The following is a 16,231-nucleotide window of genomic DNA, read 5'->3' on the forward strand; positions in this document are numbered from 1 at the left end:
GAATGTTTTTCCATTTCTCTGTGTCATCTTCAATTTCTTTCATAAGTGATATATACGGTACAAATCTTTTACCTCTTTGATTAGGTTTGTTCCTAGGTATCTTATGGTTTTTGGATCCAATTATAAATGGAACTGATTCCTTGATTTCTCTTTCTGCTGCTTCACTACTGGTATGTAGAAATGCAAGATTTCTGTATGTTGATTTTGTATCCTGGAACTTTACTGAATTAATTTATCAGTTCTAGAAATTTCTTTGGTGGAGTCTTTTTTTTTTTTAATTTCTACAGAATATCATATCATCATAAAATCACAGAGTATCATGTTTGAAACCTTCCTCGACAATTTGGAAGCCTTTTATTTCTCTTTGTAGTCTTATTGCTGAGGTGAGAACTTCCAATACTATGTTAAATTGCAATGGTGGGAGTGGACATTCCTGTGTGTTCCTTACCTAGAGGAAAAGCTCTCAGTTTTTCCCTATTGAGGATGATAGTAGGTATGGGTCTTTCATATATGGCCTTTATGATACTGAGGTATGTTCCCTCTATCCCTACTTTGTTGAAGGTTTTTAACAAGAATGGATGTTGTACTTTGTCAAATGCTTTTTCTGCATCTATTGAGAGTATCATATGGTTCTTAGCCCTTCATTTATTAATTTTATTAATGTGTGTCACGTTGATTTATATATGAATATTGAACCATATTTGCAGCCCAGGAGTAAATCCCACTTGGTTGTGGTGAATGATTCTTTTAATGTACTGTTGAATTCAATTTGCTGGTATTTCTTGATCATTTTTCTATCCCTGTTCATCAGGGATATTGGCTTGTAATTCTCCTTTTTAACGGGCTCCTTGTCTGGTTTTGGAATCAGGATAATTCTGACTTTGTAGAATGAGTTTGGAAACGCCTTCCATTTCTATTTTTTTTGGAACAGCTTGAGAAGAATAGGTATTAACTCTTCCTTAAATGTTTGATAGAATTCCCCTGGGAAGTCATGTGGTCCTGGACCTTTGTTTGTTGGGAGATTTTTGGTTACTGATTCAATTTCTTTACTGGTTATGGGTCTGTTCACATTTTCCATTTCTTCCTGTTTCAGTCTTATTAGTTTATATGTTCCTACGAATTTATGCATTTCTTCCAGATTGCCCAATTTGTTGACATATAATTTTTCATAATGTTCTCTTATAATTGTATTTCTGTGGTGTTGGTTGTGATCTTTCTTATCTCATTTGTGATTTATGCTTCCTCTTTTCTTTTTGATAAATCTGGCTAGAGGTTTATAAATTTTATTAATTTTTTCAAAGAACAAGTTTCTTGATTCATTGATCTGTTTTGTTGTTGTTATTATTGCTCCTGTATCTTTTATTTCTGAACTAATCTTTATTATTTCCCTTCTTCTGCTGGCTTTCGGCTTTATTTATTATTTGCAAATTTTACTACAATATGTTTTGGTGTTGGTGGGCTTCTGTTGATTGTGATGGGAATTCTCTGTGTGTCGTGGATCTGGATGTCTGTTTCCTTCCCCAGAGTAGGAATGTTTTCAGCTATGCTATAATTTCCTCAAACACAGCTTTTGCCCTCTTTCCCTCCCTTCTTTTTCTGGGATTCCTATGATATGTTATTACACTTTATAGAGTAGATAAGTTCCCTTAAGTCTATATTCGCTATCCAATATTTTTCTTTCCTCTTCTTTTCAGCTTCACCATTTCCCATAATTTTATCTTATATATCACTTATTTGTTCCTCTACTTCCCATCCTTGTTGTCATTACATACAATCAGTTTTGCATCCCAGTTATAGTATTTTTTTTCTTTCAGTCTTACTAGTTTTTAGGTCTCTTGTCTCTGTGGTAAGAGACTCTCGGGTGTCTTCTGTACTTTTCTCAAGCCTACTTAATATCCTTAAGATTGTTGTTTTAAATTCTGGGTCAGGTATATTATTTATTTCTGTTTCAATTAGATCCTCAGTCATGACCATTTCCTGTTCTTTATTTTGGGATGAATTCCCCCATCTTGGCATTTTGTCTAGGTCTCTGTCTTCTTCTGTATTAGAAAAGCCTATTGTGTTTCCCGTTCCTGAGACTAATGGTTTTATTAAGAGGTCTTATAATGTCCAGGTCCTGGTGCTTCAGGAAGTGTTTCTGGTGTATACTGTGTGCAGTCTGACTGCTGTGTTTTGGGTGTTCTTTCCTTCAGGTCAGTTCTCTACACAGTTTCTCCTTGCCTGCAGTGAGGCGTATTTGAACCTTGTCCAATGTGTGATGAGTTTTACCTAAGTGTGCTCTGGTCTGCTTGTTAAAAAGACACATGATCCTATTTCCACTAGAGCTGAAGATTTATAGCTCTTTATGGTCAGTTGACTTCTTCTTTCATGTGGGTGGCTTGTGTTGATCTTCTGGGAAAGAGGCTCACCGCTCTGGTTATGAAGCACAGTTGCCCTAGTAAAGAAGCACCTGCAGAGCACAGGATGGTGGGGCTTGCTGTAAGCAGCTCAGGCCTCCACTGTGGGTGCTGTGCTGATCCCTGAAGTCAGTTCTTGGTGATGGGTAGGGGAGAAAAATGGTATCTGCCCTTTCCTTCATCCATAGAGAGTAGAGTTTGAGCCTGCTGCTGTTTGGGAGGCCCTAAAAGAAGAGCAAATAATCTTCCCTCATGTGTCCTAGGCATCTCTGCGATCCCTGCCTTCTCACCCTGCCTGCCATCTGCTTGCCCGGCAGTGCAGTGCACCTGTGTTTTATCTTAGCCATGCCAGCTGGGTTTCAAAACTCCAAGCTTTAGGTACCTGATGTGGCATAGACTCATGCTGGTCCTCTGGGAAAGGGTCTTGCTGCATTGGGGCATATTTGTCATAGAAGAGCAGTTGCACCAACATGCAGGATTTGCAGTTTAAAGTACAGCAAAAAGCTGGCATCCAGTTTAGCTGCCCTCAGCAGGTGTCTCTGCCCCTATGCTAAGGAACAGGGCAGCATAATGGCATCTTCTAGCTCTTTTGTTCCTTGAGAGGCAATGGGCAATGCCTCCTCTCCTGGATGCACTCTGAGAACGGGGAAACATCTCTCCCAGTGCATCTTAGAGGACCTTCAGACCATGCTGTCTGCTTCCAAGCCTCTGCCCTCTTTCTCCACAGGAGCACCACTGTATATGCCAGGCTCCACACCAAACATGACGTGGACTTCTAGAACCAGTCTTGAGCTCTGTTGGTTGGAAAAACTCACAGTAATTAACCCCTCTTATTTTCCCAGTCAGTGGATTTGGGGAAGAACTTTTCTTGTGAGATCTCCTGTGTACTGCTCTGTCATCCTTTTCTCCCTCCCTTCTTCTCATCTCTTCATGATCAGGACTACCTTTCCTCCAGAGCACTCGATTCTTTTCTCCCCAAAATCATATCTCCACACCTCCTACCTTCCACGATGTGGCTTTTTCTCTTCTAGTTGTGTGGTTTGTTTTCTCAGTCCTCAGACCTATTTCTTGGGTCTTTAGATGATTTAATGTTTATCTGGCTGTGTTTGAGGGACAAGGGAAGCATAGGGTTTTCCTACTATGTAATCTTTACTACAAAATTCTGATGAACAAAATCAACTAAATAACTGGAGACATTATCCATGTTCATGGATAGGAAGATTCAATGTAATTCATGATGTCAGTCCTACTCAGTTTGGTCTGTAAGTTCAATGTAATCCCAATCAAAATCTAGTTACTTTGTGGAAATTGACAGTCTCCAAAGCTTATATGAAGAGGCAAAAAAGCCACAGTATGAAAGGAGAACAAAAAGCCAACACAATATGAAAGGAGAACAAAGATGGAGGGCTAATGGTACCTGAGATGAAGATTTACTGTAAAAGTGATATTATCAAATCAGTATGGTTCTGGCAAAAAATAACCACATAGATCAATGAAACCCCAAAAAAGGACCTGGAAATTAACCCACATAAATATAGTCAATTGATCTTTGACAAAGGAGCAAAAGCAATGCAATGGAACTCTTCAATGAAGAGTGCTAGAATGACTAGCCATATGTATGCCAAAAAAAAAAAAATATTCAGTTTAGACACAGACCTCACTGTCTTCACAAAAATTAACTCAAAATGGATCACAGACCTAGATGTAAAATGCACAACTATAAAAATGCCAGAAGTTATCATAGAAGAAAGCCTAGATGGCCTTGGATAATGGTAATGACTTTTTAGATTCAACACTGAAAGCATAGCACATAAAATAAAAATGGATGTTAGGCTTCATTAAAGTTAAAAACTTCTGCTCTGTAAAATATAATGCCAAGGGAATGTAGAAGACACACAGAATGGGAGAAAATATTTGCAAAAGATATATCTGATGGAGGGAATTTATCTAAAATACACAAAGAATTGAAAACTCAACAACAAAACAACATTATTCAAAATGGACCACAAACTTTAACTGCTCAACAAAGACACTTCAAGGAAGAAGGTATACAGATGGCAAAGAAGAATATTTAAGTAGTCCTATGTTATATATAATCATGGAAATGCAAGTTAAAATACCAAGATACCACTACATACCTATTAGAATTGCCAAAATCTAGAACACTGACAATACCTTATCCTGGTGAAGATGTGGAGCTAAAGAAACTCATTCTTTGCTGGTGGGAATGCAAAATGGTACAGACACTTTGGAAGACCATTTGGTGTTTTCTTTTTTAAGATTTATTTATTTATTTATTTGGGGGGGAGGAACAGAGAAAGAGAGTGAGAGAGAGAGTGAGTCCCAAGCAGACTCTGCTGTGATCATGGAGCCTGACATGGTGCTCTACCTCACTACATGAGCCAAAACCAAGAGTCAGACATTTAACCACTCAGGCACCCCCAGTGGTTTCTTAAAAAACTAATTATACTATATCATCCAGAAGTCTTGCTCCTTGGTATTTACTCAAAGGAGTGAACAACTTATGTCCTTACAAGAAACTGAACATGTATATTTATAGAAGGTTTATTCATAATTGCCAAGACCTGAAAGCTACCAAGATGTCCTTCAGGTGATTGGATGAATAAACTACATCCAGAAAAAATTGAATATTATTCAGGACTAAAAAGAAATAAGCTATCAAGCCATGAAAGGTTAGAGAGGAATCTTAAATTCATATTCTTAAGTGAAAGAAACCAATCTGAAAAGGCTATATACTGTATGATTCCAACTCTATGACAATTTTAGAAAAGGTAAAACTATAAAAACAACAAAAAAGGTCTTTGGTTGCTAGGAGCTAAGGGTAGAGGGAGGTAATGAATAAATGGAATACATAGAGTTTTTAGGCCAGTCAAAATATATGACAACACCAAAATGGGATCCATATCATGTTTCCTAATCCATAAAATGTACAATACCAAAAGTGAACCATAATGTAAACCATAGACTTAGGGGGATCGTGACGGTGATGTATCCATGTAGGTTCATCAATTGTAGCAAATTTACTACACTGGTAAAGATGATACAGGAGGTAATACTTCCATTCCATCCTCCTAATACAGGAGGCTATACTTCCATAAGGGAAGTCTTTGTATCTCCCCCTTAATTTTGCTATAAATCTAAATTGCTCTTTAAGTCTTAATATCAAAGAAAAACAAATCACAAGTCCAGCTCGTAAGTCCTGATCACAAACAAGAGTGGAGATAGTGGGAGGTGGACATCATATCAGCCACCTTAGGGTCTTTCAGGGACAGTATATTCCCTTTTCTCCAGTGATATAGTAGGATAATGTTACTTCCTTTTTTCTTCAAATAGTACTTCTCAAAATTGCCCACATCTTCAGTGCATCCTTCTTTTCCTTTTCATAGAAAATCACACTTTCAGAAAAGTGTACAAACACACATTTCCTTTTCTCTTCAAAGAAATTTACAGTAGTGGTAAACTTAGAATAGTCAAATGTAAAGTTGATTTTAACTTGCAGTTCGGTCTCATGAAGCCCACCTCCCACTGAATCCTGATGTCAACCCACTATAACATCAAGCTAAATAATCTCAACAAATACCCTTTAACATGAAATACTTAGAATTTTACTCACTAGCAAAAGGTTTGGAGACTTAGAAATTAATAGTTTGCACTGTAAAAATGCCCCATTCGTATCTATAGACTTGTTTTGGTTGCTTGTTAGATGTTTGCCAATCAGGTCATTTGTACCTAGAAACTCATCATACAGACTCAGTCTGAAAATTGTAGCATTTCTAAGCATTCTAAAGCACATTGAGAATTATTAAAAGTTAAACCTTTCTCAGGGAAAATGATTTCAGAGCACAGAAGTAGTTGATCTTAGGAAATTGAATTTGCATTCCATGTAAATTAGTTTTAGTAAAGAAACTGAAAAATCCTATTTAGTTTGGCTCTCATTTCTGGTGATTTTTCTTTAAAAAAAATGGCAGTGTTAATTTAAAAAAAAAAAGATGATGTATTTGTTTCACCATATCAGTTTTTGTCAGAACTTTCGCATAATACTGATAAATTCATATCCTGTTTATTCTTTTTTAGACTTCTTAAGACTGTCAAAGATCATCAAACATTTTAGAGAAACAGCATATACATTTTTATTTTATCCTAATCCTTTTCTCCATTATCATCCTCATTACATTTCCTGATGATAGGAGGTAATTTTTTTCTACAGTTTGCAAATATTTCAAGACCAATATCAGTATACAGCAGAGGCCAATACTTTAGCACCTTTTATATGATTTGCAACAATAAAGGCCATCTTATGGATACATTGCGGTCTCACGTGGTTTAATCCAGGACAATCGCATCATCACAGGATTCTTTTTAGATTTTGAATTCCAGTCAGTTAACATGCAGTGTAATATTAGTTTCAGGTGTAGTTTAGTGATTCAGCACTTCCATATAACACCCAGTGCTCATCACAACAAATGCCCATCACCCATTCAACCCATCGCCCATCAACCTCCCCTCTGGTAACCATCAATTTGTTCTCTATAATTAAGAGTCTGTTTCTTGGTTTACCTCTCACCACCACGAGATTCTTAATCACAACTGTGAAATTCCTTTGCCATAAAAATAACATGCACATATTACACAGATTAGATGCTGATATCTTTGGGGACCGTTACTCAACATATCACATTTATCCCTAAACTTCATTATGAGAGTCTCCATATCACAGGTGAGAAAACCATATCCCATTTTAGTAGTAATTTTTACAACATGTGTAGCACATTAGACAGGCAAAATTTCTATTTTTCTTTGTATAAAATTTATAGAAATAATGAAATTTGCCAAAATTTACATTTTTACTACGTGCTAACTAAACAACTTCTAGGTTGTATTTTGAAAAGATATATATGTTTCTGTGGCTTCATTAAAATCTTCATGGAAACAATGAGATGATTTGAAACTAAGTATTTTTCAAATAAAATATCTAAGTACTAGTAACATTTTTTGGTTGTATGACTGAATGGATCACTTTACATATTCCAGAAAGCATGACATTTGGTAATGTATGACAAAATGAGCTCTATACTTGTATTAGTTTTCTATGACTACCATAGCAACTACCACAAACTGAATGGCTTAGAAGAACAGAGATTTATTTTCTCACAGTTCTGGAGGATAAAAGTTCAAAATCAAGGCATTGGCAGCAGTATGCTCCCTCTGAAAGCTCTAGAGAATAATTCTGTGTGCCTCTACCTAGCTTCTGGTGGTAGCTGGTAATTCTTGGTATTTCTTGACTTAGAAATGCATAATTCTAATCTCTGCCTCTGCCATCACATGGCACGCTCCTTGCATCTGTGCTTCTTTACATGACTTTCTCATAAGGACACCAGCCATGGGATTTAGGGCTTATTCTCTAATCCAGTATGCCTAATGTTAAACTAGCCGGATTACATCTGCAAAGACTTCCTTTCCGAACAGGTCCATATTTTGTGATTCCAGCACGATATGAATTTTGGGGGATACTATTCACCCCAGAACAATACTATAAGGTACCCAGACATCTGTTATCAAAATTCCTTCTTTTGTTTGCCCCCAGGGTATTTTAGTTACAATCCCTGAGTCAGGAAATGATCTGTATCCAGTTTTAAGAAGCAATAAAAAGAATGATATGAAGTTCCTGGGTGACTCAGTTAAATGACTCTTGGTTTCAGCTTGAGTCATGGTCTCATGGTCATGGGATTGAGCCCCACATCCACTCCATGCTCAGTGCAGGGTCTGCTTCCGATTCTTTCCCCCCTCCTCCTCTGCCCCTCTCAGCTCATACTCTCTCTCTCTCAAATAATAATAAAAAAAGGAATGATATAATAATGCAGATTCATTTATGCAGTATATCTAAGCTAATTCATTAGCCACTATTTTTTTTCCTGAACATTGGTGTCTCTTTTGATTTATGTAAAAATACTCAACTACCATTATAGACTTGTGAGAATCAGTCTCCATAGGTGATTTCATATCCCCCTCTCCACGATGACCAATCTCAAATTGTTCTTTTTGTGTATTATACACATGCTCTGCTTTGGTCCTAATATCATTGTATACATCCTTCCATTGCTAATAAAATAACCCAGTTATTAACCCTTTTTGTCAGTGATATCTGAATCTTGCTAGTGTTGGTATTGTAATAATCCTCATTTTCATTATGCGAACTCTTAGAAAACATTGTTGCAATATTCACAGTGTAATAAAGAAACTAGCACTATTGCATTACAAGACATGATAGTTAATCCACAAATAATCACAACACACTTATGTCGCATTGCTTAGAAAGATGAAATAATGGATGATTCATTATTTTGAACAGTAAATGATGGTTTCCTATATCAGCAGTTTGGTAAAAAGAGTGACCATGACTATGGAAGGTGTATAATCTATACAATATCTCTTTGACACTAAAAACAGCTCTGCTTTCAGTCCCTATATCTGGCTTATAACATGAGTTTAATGCTAGTCCACAACCATCTACATTGGTTACTGAAACTTTTTACAGCCCAAGGTAAGGTTCCCTGGGATTCAAAATTTTCAGTATTAAAATTATGGTCTAAACAAATCAAGACAGTTGATCTCCCTTTTAGGACCTTAATGCTCAAGTGATATTGTGTCCTCATGCTGCCTGGAGACTTAGTCAAAAGCCCATGACTGATACCCAGCAGCAACTTCTGGGATTTGGGGCTAGAATTGAATCTACTAACAATATATAAACTGAAAGACAGTAGGTTATTTTCTGGCTTTAGTTAAAACTATTTTTATTAACAATATAAAAATACATTTTGAAATAATATTCATGGATTATATCACAACAGCACTCCATTGGAAAATGAAATGCAAAGAAGAGTTCTATTATCAAATGGAAATTTCATGTTTAGGATATTGGCATAGGCACTACACATAGGAACACTTGTTGCATTTATGAAGAGGTGACTGGCATGACTTTGGGTCCTACTTAGATACCCCTGAGGAGTTACCTAACTCCAAATCTAAATAGTCCCCCCACTATGATCAGTATCTGAGAATGCTAAACAAGCAATAGAATTTAAAGATGGTAGCTCAAGGGTGGAGGGGCAAGAATTAATTTGGAAAACATCTAAATTGCCACAGCTTAACAACTGTACCGTAAGGAAGGAAAAGGCAAATTTGCTCAATAGGCAGAGTTAAGAGCATCCCAAAGTCTAGATACATCCCAAATGCATCCTAGTGGCAGCCCAAAGGACTGGATGATTACAATAATGATATGGTAGGGATTTTAGCAAATCTGAGTGGTAGACAACAGATTAACAGTATAGTTTAAAATAGGTCTTAAACAAGCAAAACATTAAATTTCAGTTTGGTGTGACACATTATAAAGTGTGGTGGATTTAAAGGGAGAAAGGCAAAGGGGTATGTTGATAGTCTCAAAAGAACCCCTTTCCTGACTTCAGAAGGGGCTGGAACCAGTAAGTGGATTCCCTTATTTATTCTTTCAAAGAATTCTCTTTTGTTTATGAAATGATTTCCATGAGGATATTTAATCACTGAAATAATAGGTAGAGAAAAAACTCACTAACTGAAGCCAATGCAAAACTTGAAATGTAGTAACAATTGCTCTGTTTTTCAAACAGAAACATAAAAAAAAACAAACAAACAAAAAAAAAAAACCAAAAAAACTAAGCACAGCTATAGGCCTCCTATTGAGAATGTCTTACCTCAGGCTGCTATAACAAAATAAATGGGGGAGCTTAAATAACAGACACCCATTCCCCATGGTTCTGGAGTCTTAGAAGCCCAAGATCAAAGTGCTGGTAGATTAGGTTACTGGTGAGGTGGTGAGGTGCTCTTTCTGGCTTGCAGAGAGCTTCCCTCTTTCTATACCCTTGCATGGCAGCAAGTAAAAGCTCTGATGTCTCTTCCTTTTTTCAAACAACAACAACAAAAAATTATTTATTTATTTATTTTAGAGAGAGAGAGAGAGAGAGAGCATGCATCAGCTGCAGGAGGGGCAAAGGGAGAGAGAGAGAGAAAGAGAGAGAATCTCAAGCAGACTCCATGGTGAGCATGGAGCCTGAGGCAGGGCTATATCCCATGACCCTGAGATCATGACCTGAGCCCAAACCAAGAGTCAGACACTTACCTGACTGAGATACCCAGGTGCCCCTCTTCTTTTTTTTTTTTTTTTTTAGGAGTAATCAAACCACACATGTTCTACCCTTATGACCTCATATAAATAAAATTATTTCCAAAAGGATTCACCACCTAATATCATCACGTTGGGGGTTAGGGATTCAACATATGAATTTGAGGAAATAGGGGTTGAGACACAAACATTCAGTCCATAACAAAGATTCAGAATTGGCCGTAGCTGGCCTATTACCCATGGCTCCAGGTGATAGTAATAGGTCTCTCCGGGGATATACACTGATTCTGGATTTGGATTAGCATATCCAGTAATGGAAGCAAGTGTTCCTAACACTACTATAGGTCTGGAGCCAAAATTTTTCAATTTGGATTCCCTACTGGTATATCACCTGATCAAGGAATCTTTTTTTACTACAGGTAAATATGACAGTGGGCTAAGAAGCGTCATATACACTGGATTTATCATATACTTTATTACCTACCAAAATAGTGGACTGAGAATTGTAATGCACAATTGAAACACGCCTTTACTGCATTAATAGGGTGGAGGAGTGGTGATGAGCTGAATGAGTGGCTTGCATGACTAAATAAATGTCTTAAAAGTGAACTTGTTATAGAAATAAGGTGATCAATCCTGAAAAGTTTTTGAGATATCATAGGAAAGATATGGAAGAGGGGTGGGGGATGACTTAAGATCTTGTACAAACTTCCTTACTACTAAGATTTTATACTGTTAAGGTCTAAACTGCATATAAAATTCTAAAGGGGGCAGCCCCGGTGGCTCAGCGGTTTAGCGCCGCCTACAGCTCAGGGTGTGATCCTGGAGACCCAGGATCGAGTCCCACATCAGGCTCCCTGCATGGAGCCTGCTTCTCCCTCTGCCTGTGTCTCAGCCTCTCTCTCTCTCTCTCTCCTCTCTGTGTATTCTCATGAATAAATAAATAAAATCTTTAAAAAAAAACAAAAAAACAAAACAAAACAAAATTCTAAAGGAAGGCTCAATTGCAAAACATGACACCATAAAAATACCTGTAAATAATATATAATTTAAAAGATTCCACTTACTATAACAAAAATGACAAATGATACATAAAAGGAAATAAATATAATCAGAGATGTTCTGGGATTTTTAAAAGGGGTGGAGCTTTAACAAAAGTTTTAAAAATATATGGAAGCATACATATTCGTAGATATAAACACTAGACATTTAATATATATATATATATATATATATTTCCTAAGTTAAACATATAAACTTAAATACAAGGAACAGTTTTCAAGAGAACATTTTTGAAACTTGACAGAATGCTTACAAAATATGGAAGAAGAAGATATTGTTGCAGGATATTTTGAAAGAAAGGATGGGAGAGCTGGGCTATTTTCCTTTCAAAACTAAACTTTAAGCTTAAAACTAAACTCTTTGCAATCGAATATACTTAAAATTCTCTTTTGTGTTCAATGAAGCATTATTTACAATAAGCAAGACATGGAAACAACTTCATTGTTCACCAATAAATGCATGGATAAAGAAGTGGTGGTATATATAAACACTGGAATATTATTTAGCCATAAAGGAAAATCCTACCATTTGCCACAATGCAGATGGACCTGGGGCCATTATGCTAAGTAAAATAAATTAATCTGAGAAAGACATATGTCACTTATATGTGCAAACTAAAAACCAAACAGGGATCCCTGGGTGGCGCAGCGGTTTAGCACCTGCCTTTGGCCCAGGGCGCGATCCTGGAGACCCGGGATCAAATCCCACGTCGGGCTCCCGGTGCATGGAGCCTGCTTCTCCCTTTGCCTGTGTCTCTGCCTCTCTCTCTCTCCCTGTGTGACTATCATAAATAAATTAAAAAATAAATAAATAAAAATAAAAAAAAAATAAAAACCAAACAAACTCATAGACTTGTGTTTACCAGAGGCAGCGGATGGAAAATAGAGGAAATGGATGAAGGTGATCAAAAGGCATAAACTTTCAGTTATAAGATAAATAAGCACTGAGAGTGTAATGTACAATATGATGTCTATAGTGAACACTGCTACATGGTATATTTGAAAGTTAAGAGAGTAAATCTTGAGTTCTTACCACATAGGAAAAAAAAAATCTTTTCTTTCTCTTTTTTTTTTTTATTTTTTTTACTTTTTTATTTTTTTTTCTCTTTTTTTTCTTTTCTTTCTGTTTATCCACAGGAGATAAAGGATGTTAACCATACTTATAATGGTAATTTATATATATATATATATATATATATATATATATATATATATATATAAATTTATTTTTTATTGGTGTTCAATTTGCCAACATACAGAATAACACCCAGTGCTCATCCCGTCAAGTGCCCACCTCAGTGCCCGTCACCCAGTCACCCCCACCCCCCGCCCACCTCCCCTACCACCACCCCTAGTTCGTTTCCCAGTGTTAGGAGTCTTTCATGTTCAGTCTCCCTTTCTGATATTTCCATTCATTTTTCCTCCTTTCCCCTTTATTCCCTTTCACTATTTTTTATATTCCCCAAATGAATGAGACCATATAATGTTAATTTTTTAACAATATATTTAAGTCAAGTCATTATGCTCTACACCTGAGACCTACATAGTCCTGTATGTCAATTGTATCTGAATAAAGCTGGAAAAAGGTTAAAAGCATAAATAAATAATTCAATGGAAAATACAACGTAAAATTATACATGGTGGAATGTTTCAATACATACTATATACATGATAAATATAATACACAAAATTACCATAAGCTTGCTGAAATTGTGGAATTATGGAGTTCTACTAACGTTTTATTATCTTTTCAATAAAAACAAGTTCAGAACAAAGTTACCATACAATAAATATCCCCTACATATGAATTTAGACCATTTTAGATATGTTGGTATGCTACTTAATTATATATTTAACTACTTTCTTTGTAGAAAATTTAATTCTTCACCCATTTTACAAATATATATTGAATATCTACTATATTGCAGGGATTATTCTAGGTACTCTGTGAGGAAAACAGGAAAAAAGAAAACAAGCAAACAAAAAAAATAATACTTGCCCTCAAGTGGTTGATATTCTTGAGGAGAGGAGATGGCAAATATAATAACATTTGTAAGGTAATTTAGAAAGTGGTATTGTGGGAAAACTAAAAGCAAAAAATGAGAAATGAAAAAAGTTGATAGGGTAGGAGAGATAGCAATTTTAAGTAGAGAAGTGAGGGTAGGGAGTTTAAAGCAAAGTTGTAAAAGAGACAACACAACAAGCATGTGAGAGAGCATTCTAAGCACAAGTAGCTGCAATTAAAAGACTGAGCAGGAGAATGCTGGGAATATTAAAGAAAGAGTAGTAGGAAAGCCAATACATTTGTAGCACAAAAGCAAGGGGAGTTTATGTGGATAAAGGTAGTAAGAGATGAGAGTGAGGAATAAAAATCAGCAGTAGTTAATATCTTTCTGTATTCTTCTGAAATAAAATTAGGGGAAGTGTATAGGGAAGGTACAAAATACTCCTCCCCCTGCCCTTCTTTTCTTCCATGTGTCTTTAGCTTCTCTAAAGCAGGAGCTTGATAAATACTTATCTAAAAAGTGGCCCAATTGATATAGTCTATGTTTGAGAAAATAATGACAATATGCATCTGACATGTATTATAGATAATTATTATGCTACTTATATGTTTGATTTTGCAAATACTCTGTTAATTAAAATGAAACTCATACACAATTTCACTCTACATCTGCACTCGGATGATTATTTTCCTTTGATACCACATTTTATTTTGCATATTTACGCATTCAGATGCATACTTAAAAATCCTAGGCCCAATGCAAGTTGAAATATGTGGTGTAAATACTGACTTAAAAAAATACAGAGAGTTGTTCCAAAATGTTATAGTAATAGATATTAGACAAAAATTGCATACATCCTAAATAGAAGAGCCATTTGTACAACAAAAATGTCATTCAGGATGAGGGAGACTAAAAAGCCAACTCCATTAGGGACAAAACAAGCCATAGCATTAGCAAAAGGAAATTATGTATGTGTGGCATTTTCTATAAGCATTTTTTAATACTAAGCAGAAATCTATCATATCCACATCTTACTGTGCCTTCCATTCTCCAGGAAAACATAATGTATTATACCTTTGTAATACACATCAATACAAAGTTCAGAGCAGATTTTTAGAGATATTTGCAGTGAGTCCCTGATACAAAACACTCAATGAAAATATTAATTATATTTTATAGTTACAGTTAATGTTAACAGTTACATATCCTTATTTATAGTTTAAGACCTAGAGGCTATTTGCTCAGCTTAGTCCTTTATATTAATTGATGTTATTAAATTCAAATGACTTGGGTAAATATTTTGCAGGGACAGATGTGTCAATGTTTTGTTTTTGTTTTTGTTTTTTGTCTACATTGGTATCCCACCTAAAGTGTGTCATATATTTAGGAAAAGACTTGAAAAGCAATAGCACCTCAGGTAAAGTTGGATTACCAACTTTTTCCATATTTTGTTAAGCATTCTGTCAAGTTTCAAAAATGTTCTCTTGAAAACTGTTCCTTAAAAAAAAAAAAAAAAGAAAACTGTTCCTTGGATTTAAGTTTATATGTTTAACTTAGGAAATTACATATATATATATATATATTCAAATGTCTGGTGTTTATATCTACGAATATGTATGCTTCTATATATTTTCAAAACTTTTGTTAAAGCTCCACCCCTTTGGATTTAATAGATGGAAACTGACAAATATATAAACATAGAGGGAAAGACTAAAGAAAAAAAAGTATAGTTTTAGAATGCATTAGAATGCATTCAAATTTAAGTTGCTACCATCTTAAACTGTTAGTTGTTTTATGTAAACAACACATCATGATAACCACAAAGCAAAAACCTATAGCAGATACACAAAAGACAAAGAAATCTAATCATGCCATTAAAGAAAATCATCAAATCACAAAAGGAGAAAGGAAACAAAGAAAGAACAGAGGAATTCTGAAACAGCCAGAAAACAAAGAATGATGTGGCAATAAGTACACACTCAATAATTACTTCAAAAGTAAATAGACTAATCAAAAGATATAGAGTGGTATATGCTCCCTGAAAGAGAAACACTTTAAATGTAAGGACACACAACTGAAAGTGAAGGGATGGAAAAGGATATCCTATATAAATGGAAACCAAAGAATGATGGAATAGCTATAGTTGCAGACATAAAATAGACTTTAAGATAAAGGCTATAATAAGAGAAAAGGTCATTATATAATTATAAGGGCCAATACAACAAGAAGATATAAAGTTTGTAAATATTTATGCACCTATGCAGGAGCATGTAAATATATAAAGCAAATATTAACACCTATAGGTAGAAATTGAGAGCACTACAGGAGTAGTAGGAGACTTTAATGCCCCACATTTATCACTGGATATATCATCTATATAGGAAATTGATAAGGAAACAGTGGCCTTAAATGACACATTAGACTATATGGACTTAGACATATAAAAAACATTCTGTCCAAAGGCAACAGAATACATGTTCCTCTCAAGTATACATGGAACATTCCCCAAGATAGATTATATGTTAGGCCAAAACAAGTCTTAATAAATTTAAGATTTAAATCATACCAAATGTCTTTTCTGACACAATAAAA

Source organism: Vulpes vulpes, chromosome 4 (assembly GCF_048418805.1).
Source record: "Vulpes vulpes isolate BD-2025 chromosome 4, VulVul3, whole genome shotgun sequence".
In the NCBI taxonomy this organism is placed as follows: domain Eukaryota; kingdom Metazoa; phylum Chordata; class Mammalia; order Carnivora; family Canidae; genus Vulpes; species Vulpes vulpes.